This window comes from Neopelma chrysocephalum, unplaced genomic scaffold (genome assembly GCF_003984885.1).
Source record: "Neopelma chrysocephalum unplaced genomic scaffold, ASM398488v2 Primary Assembly neopelma1_69, whole genome shotgun sequence".
NCBI lineage: Eukaryota > Metazoa > Chordata > Aves > Passeriformes > Pipridae > Neopelma > Neopelma chrysocephalum.
The window spans coordinates 7,484,922-7,498,281 of record NW_020897729.1 but is presented as its reverse complement, the minus strand read 5'-3'; the positions used below and the strand labels follow the sequence as shown (position 1 = coordinate 7,498,281).

The following is a 13,360-nucleotide window of genomic DNA, read 5'->3' as shown; positions in this document are numbered from 1 at the left end:
TGGACCACTCCTACATGAAGAAATACCCTCAGTTGACAAGGTGAGGTGTTATTTGCATCCCCCAGGAGAAAATGGGGTTGTCAGCACCTCAGATTTATACCCTGGCACACCTTCCTTCCACAGCCCTGGGCAGGGGTCAGCCCTACCCAAACCCAGAGAAGACCCAGGCTCAGGTCCCAGCCAGCACCTTCAAAGGGGGTCCTGATTTTTCAGACCAGGAAAACCCAGTCCCCAGGACAAAGCAAGACAAACACGCACTGATTTTATTTTTCCCCCACTACTTAATCAAAATCTCAGGGCTCCTATGTTACATTTCCTAAGTATGAAATTAAAGACAGAGGGGTTGAAAAATGCTCAGCAATGCCTTAACCCTGTTCTTCAGTTCAGTACATGGAAACTATTCAGCCAGAGGAGCAAGCAGCCAGCACGGCACACGCAGACGCCTCCTGAAAATCTGCCCTTCTGGATGCTCACACTGCAGGGACAGTGCAAGAGGATTAGGGTTTGTTTTTTAAAACACACAAAACAACCCTTGAAAAAGAACCAAAGCATTGCTCCCGCCCTGGAGCTGGGGAACTGAAATACAAATCCAAATCAACAATAAACACTATGTTCAAACACCATCCTGACCTAATTTTCTTATCTTTAGCCCAATCCCGATAAAAACCCAAAGTATTTCAAAACACTGTCTCCAAAACAATCATTCCCACAAAGTGCCTACATTTAATAGTAATACCTCTAAAAGCAGAAACCAATTAGTGCTTCCTGCAGCACAGTTCCCTGGTTCTGCATTATTGATTTCCACAGTCCTTGCCACGTGAGGCTTACTGCCAAGCCACCAGCCTGCCCAGAGGAAAAGCAAAGTCATGGGAATCCACATGGCCTGTTTGCAACCAGGGTCGACATGCTTCAAGACTGGAATTTCCTGGAAATAACAGGTTAATCGTTGGAAGTCCCTGCTGCATTATTCATACTGAGCAGAGCTCCTTATCCCTCTGTATAGGGCTCTGCAGCATTCATCCCACAGTGCTCTTGCTAGAGAAAAGGGAACAGAAAAACCAGGCAGGTCAAGGGAAATGATGAGGAAAGGCACCGGTCAGCGCTGTCACCGTGTGGTGACTAAGTCATGGCTGCATCAGAAAACCCCCCTGTGCTGCCTTTTTCCCCACACCCAGGCCCAGCCTCAGCATCAGGGGCCTCCCAAGGACTCATTTTATTTGTTTTACCAAACAGCAAAGGCAAAACATAAACATCCTTGGGTGAGCAGTGGCTGCTGATCTCATGGTGATGCACTGGTTGCTCTGGCTCCTGCTCCCCCAGCACAGGGCTCCTGCTTCCCCTGCCCAGCAGCACCCCAGGAGTACAGTCCCTGCTCCCTGGGGTGCCACGGGAAGTGCAGCCTCCCCAGGAAGCTGATCATTAGCTATTTATTGGTAATTAATGCTGGCCCTTCACATACTAATTCGTCACCATGTTTTGGATTCCTCAGGCGAGGACAAGAGGTTTTAAGCACAGTGCTTGCAACTCGGGCTGTGCATCCTCCTCCAGGGATCACCATGAGCCCTGCACTGCCTGATGTGGTCATGGCACACACCCTGCACCCCTAAACTCAGGAGTACTGTGCATAACACCCTTGAAGCCAGACCAGGGGATGCCCAGAGCCTCTGGCACCCGGTTACCTACTCCAGAGACCCACTAGCACCGTAGTTACAGGCAGGCAAAGGGAACCAGGTGACAGCACCTTGGGTGTCAACTCCACCTCAGCATCCCCAAACCATGCAATGGAGATGTGACAGGAGTGGCCAAGGGAGTCCTGGGATGAGGCAAAAGAGGGGCTGGAAAAAGTATCTGCTGCAAAGAGCACAAACAGCAGCAAGGCCAAAGGATGCAGCACTTCAGGGTGCTGACAGACATGCAGAGCTTGGCAAGAGGCAGAGACTACAAAAGCTTTATATAAAATCCTAAAAGCGAGTAGCTTGCCAGAGTGACAGTGTAATGCACAGGACTGTTGGAGTGGCCATCTATCTTCACAATCATCAGGGATGACAAGGAGCACCGCAGCGCTCCCGGGATGGTGCACATTGCTGCCGCTCTTAAGAGCAGCACATCATATAAATATAGGACACATTTTCATGACCTAAACATATAGATGCCTACAGGGCTGATGTCCTGTACATCACTCAAAGCTATTCTGGTATCTCCCAGTGCCACGTCTGCTCCAGTAACCGGCACCTGCCAAGCCACATTTCCGCAAGGAATTCTGGCGGCTCAGAGACAAGAGGGCACGCTGGAAGGCAGCCCAGCACCTCCATCCCACAGCAGGGTTAGGTGGCAGCTGATAAATGCAAACATAGAGCTTCACATAACTCCTTCCAGCCAAGCTAATCCCAGGGACAGCACTGCAGCCTGTGCTCGGAAGGGATTCAGCGACTGGAACAGGATCTCAGCCATTGCTCCCCAGTCCTGCACGGGCACTCACTCCTGGCATCAGCTCTAGATGATGACAGAGTGCAGGTATGCATCAGGATGTCACCATCCCTGCCCCTGCTGCAACCTGCTGCTTATTGAACAGATCTCACTAAGTGGGAACATGACTTTTCTCTCTCCTCCTGCTTTTTCCATGTGAAAGCACATGGAAGTGCTTTTTGTTGACCCTTTCTGTCACTTGCTCAAAGAAGTAAGAAATTTCTGTGGGTATCACAGCAACAAGGAGCAGCAGATTGAGACCATGTATTTTTACTAATAGTTAATTGCTTTAATAAAAAGCCATTTCCGTTGTCATGACTTTTGGGGGTTTTTTTTGGTCTAAATGGAACTCTTCAAATAATTTCCACCGGGGACAAAAAACCAGTTGGCATGAACACAAGGCCATGATGGAGCAGGAAGGCAACCCTTCTAGTTAGTCCTACTAAGCAGCACACTACTGGTGTAGCTCCCACCACAGTGCAGGACTCAAGTGTTCCCATGCGAGCAGCAGCCAAGTCCAACTCCCTCCTGTGCCTGCAGGGTCCAAGGCACAGGCTCATCTCCCAGGGCACCATTCACTTCAAGGATGCAGGGTCACTACCACCACGGTCTTACTGATGCTTTTGTCCCTCTCAGAGGCAGCCCCAAGCACAGGGTGCAGGGCTGGGACCCACATGCAGCGCCGGTGGCTGCTGCACATTTGCAGCGCTGGGTCCACGCCGGTGTCTGTGTGGTGCCATCCCACACCGACACTTCCTGGCAGTGGGAATCGATCCTGCTCATGCTGAACATTAACCACTGCCAAGCTGTTTGCTCACTGTGCACACAGCATGCCAGGGGGGTACTTTGGTAAATGCAAACCACTGGATGAACTCAGGTTCACGGGTGTGAGAGGAGCTGCAGCGCCTCGGGGACACCGTGTAGCTCTGGCCGTCCCAGCAAGGGTATGTCCCACCTCCTCAGCCAGCACCCCACTGCCTCCCCATCCCAAATGGGACCCTGCACCACCCTGAGAGCACTCTCACACTGTCCCCATCCAGGGACAAGCTGGAACCACTGGTGCAAAGCCCTACAAGACAATGCAGCCACTCTCATCACCCCAAAACACACTCAGTACTCTTGCCTGCAAACCTGGAGTCAGCACCTTTCCAAACTGAAGTTCCCTATGGATTTTTATTTTTTTTTTTTTTAGCAATGCTTTTAAAGGCATTTGATGCGTTCTGGCTAATAAACTCCACAAGAATCTGATCTCTCCATCCTCCTTTGACTCCCATTCTCCAGTCTACCCCTAAAGCTGCAGCGCTCGGGGGCCGCAGCTCCCACCATCAAGCTGGGACACCTAGCACCATGTGCCTGTTGTACAGTCAGGCATCGTGCCCAAAGAGCCAGCAGCAACACGTGCCAGAGGTAACAGGCAGGTGCATGCCTGATCCTGATCCACATTTCCAACAGCAGCTGCTTTTCCTCACCCACAGCCAGCAGCAAGCACCGACATGGGCAAACATCAGCCCTCAGCCTCCCTTTCACACCCAGAAATCTCCTGCCAGTTCATGAACAACTTCATCTGTGGATCTAGGATAACATTAAGACCTCCCAGGAACTGCATTTTCCTTCTCCCTGGCCAGCTAAAACAAATATTTGAGAACTTCTACTTTACAAGAAGAAAACAGTTGGCTTGGGGAAGTCTCAGAGGTAATTGTAAGAGAAGCTGTGAGCAGAGCACAGAGGGCAAAGACAATGTTGTCCCTGAGACTTCAGAGGGCAAACCAACCTCTCCCAAGGAGACCCTCCATGGGCTCCCCATATGACCCTCCACGGGCTCCCCATATGACCCTCCACAGAATCACAACAGAACTCAGGCCACAGGGTACTGGAGTTACTGAAAAGTTAATTTTTCTATACCTTGAAGTGTTTGATCCATCATGAAAATTAAGTATTAGCAAACTATTACATAAGTTGGGTTATGATTTCTCATATAACTCTGGAATGATGGCTGAGGTTTCAGACCAGTACCTGTCAAACTGAGCTCAAATCCAGACAAATTCAATGAAAAATTGCTCATTATGAAGAAGAAACTTGCAGAAACAGACCAGATTCCTTCTGTTTCTTTCCTAAATACAATTCAGTACCTGCAAATTTATGCAAAATAGCTCATTTACACACATTGACAATACTGACAGCTTGTTTAGAACAAAACAGATGCCTCAGGAAAAAAAATTTTAACCCCTTTCCCAGAGGGGGAAAACAATGCCTCAACCAAGCCGGCACAGAAGGCCACTGAGGGTAGGCAGGGAAAGATGATGCTCATCTCTGAGCTCAAATCAAACCTCAGCTGCCTCCTCATCCCCCTCCCTTACCCTCATACCCAGAGCTCCAGCCCTTTACAAGCAATGCGGGTGCCTGGTCAAGGCAGAGACACCCTGCAGCTCTTTCTCCTTTTGTGAAAACTCCCCTACAGTACTTTTCCCACACATTCCTAGTGGAAATCAGAGCATCAAGATTAAGACTTACAAGCTTAACCCTCCAGACCTCAGCACACAACGAGCCAAAAATGAAAGACAATTTTTCCCTCAACTGCCATGACCTTCTGGAGCAGTGCTGCTCAGAAAGGTGCTGCAGAGGGTTTGTCACGTGTACAAAAAAAGCTGTTTGGCAGAAAGAAAATGCAATAGAGGGGGGAAAAAAAAAAACAAACAGGCTCAGACAGCAGCTCCCATCTCGCCAGTTCTTTCTCCCAGTAAACAAAATGGCTCAGTTGCCATAACTGCTGCCAAAACTCTGCAGGATCAGGTCTAATCACAGAAATTTCAAAGCCACTGTGAGTCATCTACTATTCTTTCTAAGTAAGACAGCGCTGGGTGGGACACTCAGAGAAAAAAAAGTCAATTTGCAGGAAACCTCACTCATGGAAAAATATACTTCAGAACATCTCATGGGGACTACATAAATAGCAAAGAGGGAAGGAGAAACTAAAGCACTTCTTTCTGAAAAGACTATGATGCACTGCCTTGCTCTCCAAATTGTTTCAGCAGCCCTTGAGCTGTGACAGAGAGAGGACAGTTGAGCTTCCTGGGAGACCTCAGCACCCACGAGTGCTTCTCACTGCACCCAAGAGAACCCCAAGCAAGGCAGATTTGTGTTCTTCATGTGAAGTCAACTGTATCATGTAATGGCATCTTACTTGAAATGAAAGGGAAAAATGCAAGCACAAAACCTCCAACTGTTTCACCTCTTGTGTGCCACATTCAAAGTTGGTTGGGAGTGAGAACACCTATTTTTTTAAATAAAAAAAAAACCAACAGAGAGGTTGTCTTTAGTCAGGTGGTGGGTTACAAGGTCCTGCCACGGCCACAAGACCCCAGGTTGCAACTAATTACTCTTGTAGGTTTGTTTTTCCCCTGGGGATTCCTGGAGGCTGAAAGCAGGACTCAGCCAGCGGATGGTGAGAGAAGCCTGTGCTGCGAGGTGCATCTGACCCGAGAGCAATGCAGCCAGCAGCCTGTGTTCATGAGAGGGTGTGTTCTGGGTGGGGCAAACACAGACGGGGGAGGAAGAAGAAGAAATTACTATTTCTGATTGAAAAAAATCTTTCCAGATCTCCAGATGGTAAAATGGGAGAAGTTTCTAGGAAGCGGCACAGAGGTGAGTCAGTGCCAGTGGCACAGAAGAGCCCCAGGACACACCTGATGGGAGAAGAGTCGAGAAGCAAGATCTTGCACAGCAAGACAACCAGAAACTGCAAGTGGCTGTGAATCAGCCACTTGCACAGGCTGGGACAGAGGCTGTCAGAGCGGTGCTCTGTGGGACATTGTCTGCCTGGCACTGCCTTTTGTCTCTGCGCACTGGAATGCTTGTCCCAGAGAAGAGTGGTCCCTCTGTGCTCAGACCACCTTCTCTGGCCCTGGGGACGGAGCTGTAAACAGCCCACAGAGCTACTGGGATCCTGCTGCTGGCCCTGGGAGAGCCAGGGAAGCATCAGGTGTTTATTGGCAGATTTATCTTATTTCACCCAGAGAAAGAGCCCTGCACATAGGAAAACTCACTGCACCAGCAGAAAGAAAAATCTGAGACAGGAATCAGGCCCACTCACAGTCTGACCTGAAAAATGCAATCGAGGAAACACAATTTAATTCTTCTTTCACCAACAGAGGTGTAAGCCAGGAAAATAAATCTCAATTACATGACTATTCTGAATATTTGCTGCTGTCAGTATAGCGTGCACAGGACTCCACACCCAGAGTGAAAGTCTCCTTCTGTTGAGTATATCTGCAATAGCAACGAGGTTTTTCATCTTCAGCCCTGCAACTCCTTTCTCAGAGGCTTTCCACAGGTGGGCAATGGAGGGCTGCTCTTTCTCTTCTGCAAAATATCCACCCCATCGCTTTTCACACTGCCTTTTATTACAGCCTTTCTTCCTGAAGAGTCAGTTCCTTAAGGCAAAAGATCATTTCTTATTTTATCTATGCCTCCTCTGCCAGAAAAAAGGGGATAGAGCAGGAAGGGGCAATGTCATTACACTGAGGTAACTAATGCAAACTGGCTACTTTGCTGTCAAATCCTACTGGAGGTGTAGCACCATTTTATTTGCTGGAGCTCAACATGCACCCCGTCCTCAGGGAGCAAAGGGGAAAGATTAAGGAAAACAGTTGCAGAAACACAACCAACCAAAGAGTACAAAGGTACGAACACCACACGCGGCCAGCGCCGGCTTCGGTGTGGACTTGGCACAGGTGGGCAGACACGTGCCAAGGCAACACTGCCGGGTTCATTCCCAGCCAGCCCCACTCTCACACACATTTTCTTGGCATCCAGCCGAGCACAGCAGCCTGATAAAACTATCTCAAGGCGATTACCCCAATATTAGAAACCTGCATCCCATTTTGGCAATGACCCCTCAGCACATGCTGTGCTGTCACCCTGCCTGCCAAGTTGACACACCACCACACCCACTGCCAGAGCGGTGGCAGGTCCTCTGGCAGTTGCTCCATTGCCCTCCCTGATCCCTTTTCAGCGAGACTTCCCTGACCTGTGTCTATTTAGGCTCGCACAAGCCACAACTGTTTTAAAATTGTAAGTTCCTATTCTCTGAGGCAAAACTCGTCTCCCTGCTGGGGTGAGTGGCTTCCTCTCTGCCGGGGGGATGCCTGGCACCATCCCAGCTCCTTTTGGGGCCCCAGCTCTCCAGCGTGGGAGCAGCAGCCACCAGACGGCTTCTCCCCCTCTCCCCACACCAGCAGATGGGTGCCGGGGGCCGGGCGCTGTCTGACAGACACGAGCCCCCGCTCCCACTTTGTTATGTAAACCCCCAGGTTTCGGTGTTTATCTGCTTCAAGGATCCAGAAAGCACTAAATGCCATCGCAGCGTGTGGGCACGAGGAGCGAGGGATGTGCGAAGCGCTCAGGGCAGCGGCGATGGCACGCGACGCCGACCCCAGCGACGCCTCCCACTGTTATTGCGTGGAAACAGAGAAGACTCTGAATTCCAAGGACAAAAATATATATATAAGATAAATTTAATGATCTGCAAATCCACATTTTACTCCTGCTTGTTCCCCCCCACTGGCACAGGAGCCAGGGTAATGGCACGTGTTCCCTGCACAAGGTCCATGACAGCCTCACACCACCCTGAACACCCTGTGCCAAGCAGGTGAGGGAGCAACATGGCAAATATTTTGTAAAGAAAACCAGGCAAACAGAGCTCTTTTTCACCAGTCCCTCCACCACCCACTACTTTCCAGGGTGTCTGCACATGCAGAGCTGGTATGTACATCCAGCAGGTGATCATGAGTCCACGAAACCCAGTGGCACAGGAGGGGCACCTGGCTAAATAACTGTTAAAAACTTATTTATATATGTAAACAAACAAACAAATAATATGTAGGTAACTCCATTCAGCCTCCTTGCTGGGAGGTTTCCAGGGTACAAGGCATGTGAGAGCAAGCTAAAAACACATCATCAATTAATTGTCAGCCAGACAATGGGAGGAAAAGGCAGGAAGGGTTCGCTCTCACCCTCCTCCTTCCTCACGCTCAGACAAGACCAAGTGCCTTATTTACATAAGACACTCCAGCAACTCAACACCAAGAAGAAAATCAAATTGCTTCCTTAGCTGTTATAGACCAATTTAGGGCCACTGGACAATGCTCATTCTCACTCAAGCTTTATTATTATTATTTTTAAAATCACTTGCTGCAAAATAGCTGTGAAATTAAGGAACCACCTGTTTGCAGCAAAGGCACCAGAAAGGAGCTGCTCCTCACAGAGTGCAATGGCTTCCTGCAGCACTCCAGCAATTTCAGAGACTGAGTTTCGCCTTTGGTGTGTTTATTGGGCAGAGAGATACAAGATAAAACTAGAAACCTGTATGAACATAAATAACTGATATCTTCCTTAGTGTATCATTTCAAGGGAATAACACTTGCAGTAACACCATCAGTTAAGTACACTCCCCTGACATTTCTTTCCCTGAAGGTTTGACAACTTGCTTTAAATCAATTTCCAGAGAAGGAATAACTGTAAAAACCCAAGTTCAACTGGCTGAACTTGTGGTCGGATGCATAGTTTATCTTGTAAGAGATTTCTCAAATCACTGCTGAAGATCAGACCCACTCCTGTAAAACATGGGATCTTTCCTTCACTGCAGACACACCTGAAGTCTAAAGAGCACTTCATAAATTACAGGAATAACAATGACACGAGCCTTTACACTTTGTTACTTCTAAGAGTAATAAAATTCCTAGGTGAGACACAAGCTTTCAGCCCGCTTTACGAAAGAATGATTTCACCAGCAAAGATCACCTACCTAGCCCTTATAATTTCATTTATACACATCTAAAACAGCATCTTCAGCAGATTAAAGCAGCAGCAATTCTGATATCAGCAAACTCTTCCTAAGCTGTGAGAGCTCAGGAGACACCTGCCAGCAAGAGCATTTTTTTGTGGCAGGAGTTCAAGCCTCTCAAAATAAAAGGAGCATCATGGCCTGCAGGAGAATTCAGGTTATTAAGTCTTTTCCAGTAAGACCAGAGCTTCAACATTAATTTTCAATAATCCTGGAAAGGATGATGTTATATATTGGGACAAAACTAAATGTGCAAATGAGTATTTAAGTGAGAACCTTCAATCTTATCTACTTAGGAAAGTTAAATCTTGACAAAAACAAATGGATATACCTCTCAATAAACTTTCATTTAATCAGTTGAAGCACAGCTTACAGGAATCTCTGTAAATTTTAACGGGTCTTTGCAGAGGGATCTGGGTTTTTCTCCTCAGACCTCGACCCTCTCCCTGAGGGAGCTCTGACCAAGACTGGGACTGAGGACACGGGCTTAGCCCCCACCCAGCCAGCTAAACCCTGCTCCAAGATGGGCAATGGAGACACCGTGGGAAGTCACCTGTGTGCTGCACTCTCAGCCCTGGGGGAGACCAGACACACTTTCCCACTGCAAAAAACCAGATTTGACAGATTTGGTGGTATCTCACAGCAGAAGGATGGAAGGAAAGGCCCCTTTCAGCCACAAGTGCAGGGCAGTTGCACAAGCGTGGCTGGTGGCTACCATCCCATCCCAGTGACCATCCCTGAGCAGGGATCAGGAATCCCAGCATCCCTGGGGAGTGCTCAGCATCACACAGTAGCACCAACCCTGAAGGAAGGGGCTTTCTGCATATTCACAGAAAATACAGCGCAGACTGATGACAAGCTGCAAAGGAAGGGTAGGCCACGGCCACGGGATTAAACTTGGAACTTCCCAACTTCTGGCAAAGCTGGGCAGAATTTGCCCACGAGACCCAAGCCACAGAGCTAACACTCTTAAGAAGAGGTGGTTGGAAATTAAGTTCCCTGGTTACCTGCAAGCCTTTGGTATGAGCTCACACTACCAAATGCCAGAGAAGGCACGGGAGGGAAAACACAAATTCTTGAGTAATTTTAAAGGCACTCAAGAGTTCCCACCCCTCGAGCTGCAAACACGGGCAGCTTGAAACACAATGCTGTAGGAAAACAGAGAGCTTTTGTCCCAGCAGCCATGGGCACACCAGCCTGACCATGACATCCACTACTTACAGTGTCAAACCAGCAGAGCTTCATCCACCCAGTTCAACTGTCACTGCCTGTCCCCAAACAGCCACGTAACGCTGCTGGCTGGAGAGGCATCGTGCAGATTTACTTAAAGGAGGGATGTGGGGATCACGCAGACCTGGGCACACAATGTGCATTGTCCCGCTGTGTGCGGGAGAAACACTTTCCAAAGCCAACGGAGCTGCCCCAGCTTGAACCACAGTCCAGGTCGGACACGAGGCACTTCGGGCTTGAAGATTTCCAGAGAGCATCATGCCAAATAAAGAGCAACAGCAACAGGCAGAAAAGGTTTTCACTGCGAGAAACCCAGCCGGCAGCTCGGCAGATCGGGTTGTGTCAGCGCGTTGGGAAACTCTCAAGGTTTTCCCCTGTCCAAAAACTGCGGGTGTACAAAGGACGTGGCAGGGACACGACTTCACCGGCACTGGGGACACACCAGCCTCTCTGCAGTTCACCCCAAAAGGGAAGCTGCTCTCGCTGAGTTCCCCAACCCAGACTCACACGCTGACCCCAGGGCAGGACTCACATCCCACCCAAACCCACCCATTCCGCGGCACGGAAAACGAGCAAAAACGAGTTACGTCCGACAGGCTGACAAACACCTCCCAGCGGCAAAGTTGGCCGCAGCAAAGAGCCCGGGCAGGGACTTAAGTTGAAAACAGGCGCCCCGAGCCGAAGCAGCCGCGCTCCTCCCGGGCCGGGCGCCCACCCCGCGAACCGCCCGCACCCACCTGCGGCCCCCGCGGCCGCGGGTGCCCCATGGTGCCCTCAGAGCCAGACGGGTCCCGTCCCTCTCCCGGGGCAGCGGCGGCCGGAGAAGCCGCTCGGAGGAGCCGGAGGAGCCTCCCCGCAGCCGGCACCGCCCGCTCGGTCCCGCCCCGCCGCCCGGCCCCGCCTTATGGGCACCGCGCCCCGCCCGCGGGGAGAGCCCGGGACGCGGCGGAGCGCAGGGAAGGGAGTTCTGCCCCTTCCCAGCCTGGGCGTGCTCGGCCGGGGCGAAATCATAACGATCGAGAGAGGGAAAACTCGGGTTTTTTATTCCAACTTCGCGCAAGGACTCAGAGGTTCCTCCACGCTCCAGGTGCCGCTTCCACAGGGAGCACAGTTCTGCCCTTCGTGCTGTCCTCGCAGTGACTCCAGCAGGGAGAGGACAGTTCCCCGTCGCCACCGAGGAAATACGTTTGGCCAGGGAGACCAAACGTATTTAATTAAAAAGTCTGTGCAAATTAACAATTTTTAATCGCACATGCAATGCTATTTTTAGCGTAAGACAACCCATTAATTACAGTCCCGTACTGTTTGCATCCGATCCGTCCTCCTCTGCACATGCTGCATTTTCCATGTTACTTCCCATACATCCTTTCTAATATGCAAAGAAGCAGATTTCTCAGCGAGAGAGAGAGAAAATTTTTGTGCTTACAGAAGCATTGAACTGACAAGGGGAGAAACAAAACCCCTGGTATGTTATGGCTATAACCCAGCCATGTGTGCTGGTGAAACGCCCAAAACCTGTCTGCAGCACTGCAGCTCCCGCCGCCACAGGAATATCTTGGTGATTTCTTCCAGGGAAAAAAACCTCAGCGTTCCCACTTCCATCTCTGCAGCAAGACATCAATATGTTGTTAGGTTATTTTTCTTCCTTAAAGGATTTTAAATTTTATTTTTTTAAATCATGAGGGATTAAACCACGGTCCTCAAATCTCCGTGAGATAAATAACCCAACTTTGGTTATTGCTGATGCAGAGACAGCCTCTAACCCCTGCTCTGGCAGTGCAATATTGAAGCATCTCCATGTTCTCCACCAGAACGGTACCTGCCTTGTTCATGGGCACACCTGCAGCACGTTGGCTCAGCTTGTATATACTGGGTTTACTATGACTTGTCTTACTAACAACTTAATAAAACCAGTGTGAATTATGTGCTTCACATTTAAAATCAAATTTGGAAATCTAAGGTAGGTTCCCGATAGCATTGCAACACAGCTTCCTTCAGCTCACGTTGTTGGGCTCAAACACTGTCACACTCAGCACTTGCAGAGAGCTGTGAGTCAAGGTGGCTCAGCAGTGCCAGCTGCATTGAGCAAGAAAAAAGACAGCACAGGCATTTGTAACACTCAGTGTCAGGAGAGAACAAAGCATCAAAGAAAACCAGGGTGGAACTCTGCAGCAAAGAATAGGGGTGATGGGAAGTACAGAAAGTCACCCTATATCACTGCCATTTCCACCCCAAAGAGCAGGCAGAGCCATGCTCAAGAAGGGCAGGTTACCCTACACTGCAGAGAGGTTTCATGCTAAACATATGGAATAGAAATCAGTGGAGAGATGGCACAGGGAGCAGTGTCCTTCAGGACACCCACCTGCCCAGGATGCCCCATCTCTGCCGTCCTCTCCAGACACGCCTCTGCTCACCCCACAGCTTCCTCGGGCAGGAGGCCAGCAGGCTGCAGGGGACCTCTGCCATCTCACATCTCTGAACACCTCTCTGCAAGTGTTGATGCACACAGGGACACCTCAGACACAGAGAAAAACAACTCTGCAGACAAACTCCTACCCTCCCATCCAGAGCTCATTTCAATGCTCATCACCTATGCGACTGGCTGATTTCTGGCAAAGCTTTCCAGATCCATAAACCTTAGCTCACTTAATGCGTATTTAATCTCTCTGCTGCTAGGTTCGTGTTGGCAGCCACTGTGAGCAGGGCTAGATCAGTAGCAGAGGAGAGCAGACACTCTGATGTTGATGAGCATTTTGGCCTCCACACAGCACAATCCCCCTCTCCCCTGCACCACAACAGATCAGGTTCTCCGCCCACAGTTAT

The 13,360-nt window shown here is 49.7% G+C and overlaps 1 protein-coding gene across 1 annotated transcript in view; it reads right to left on the bottom strand.

Moving 5' to 3' along the window:
* Window positions 1–11,377, bottom strand: part of PLD1 (phospholipase D1) — a 62,434-nt gene extending 51,057 nt beyond the window's left edge. The window contains exon 1 of the mRNA XM_027685469.1: window positions 11,275–11,377. The gene's annotated coding sequence lies outside the window, so the exon portion shown is untranslated. The remainder of the gene's footprint in view (window positions 1–11,274) is intronic.
* Between the last annotated feature and the right edge of the window lie 1,983 nt (window positions 11,378–13,360).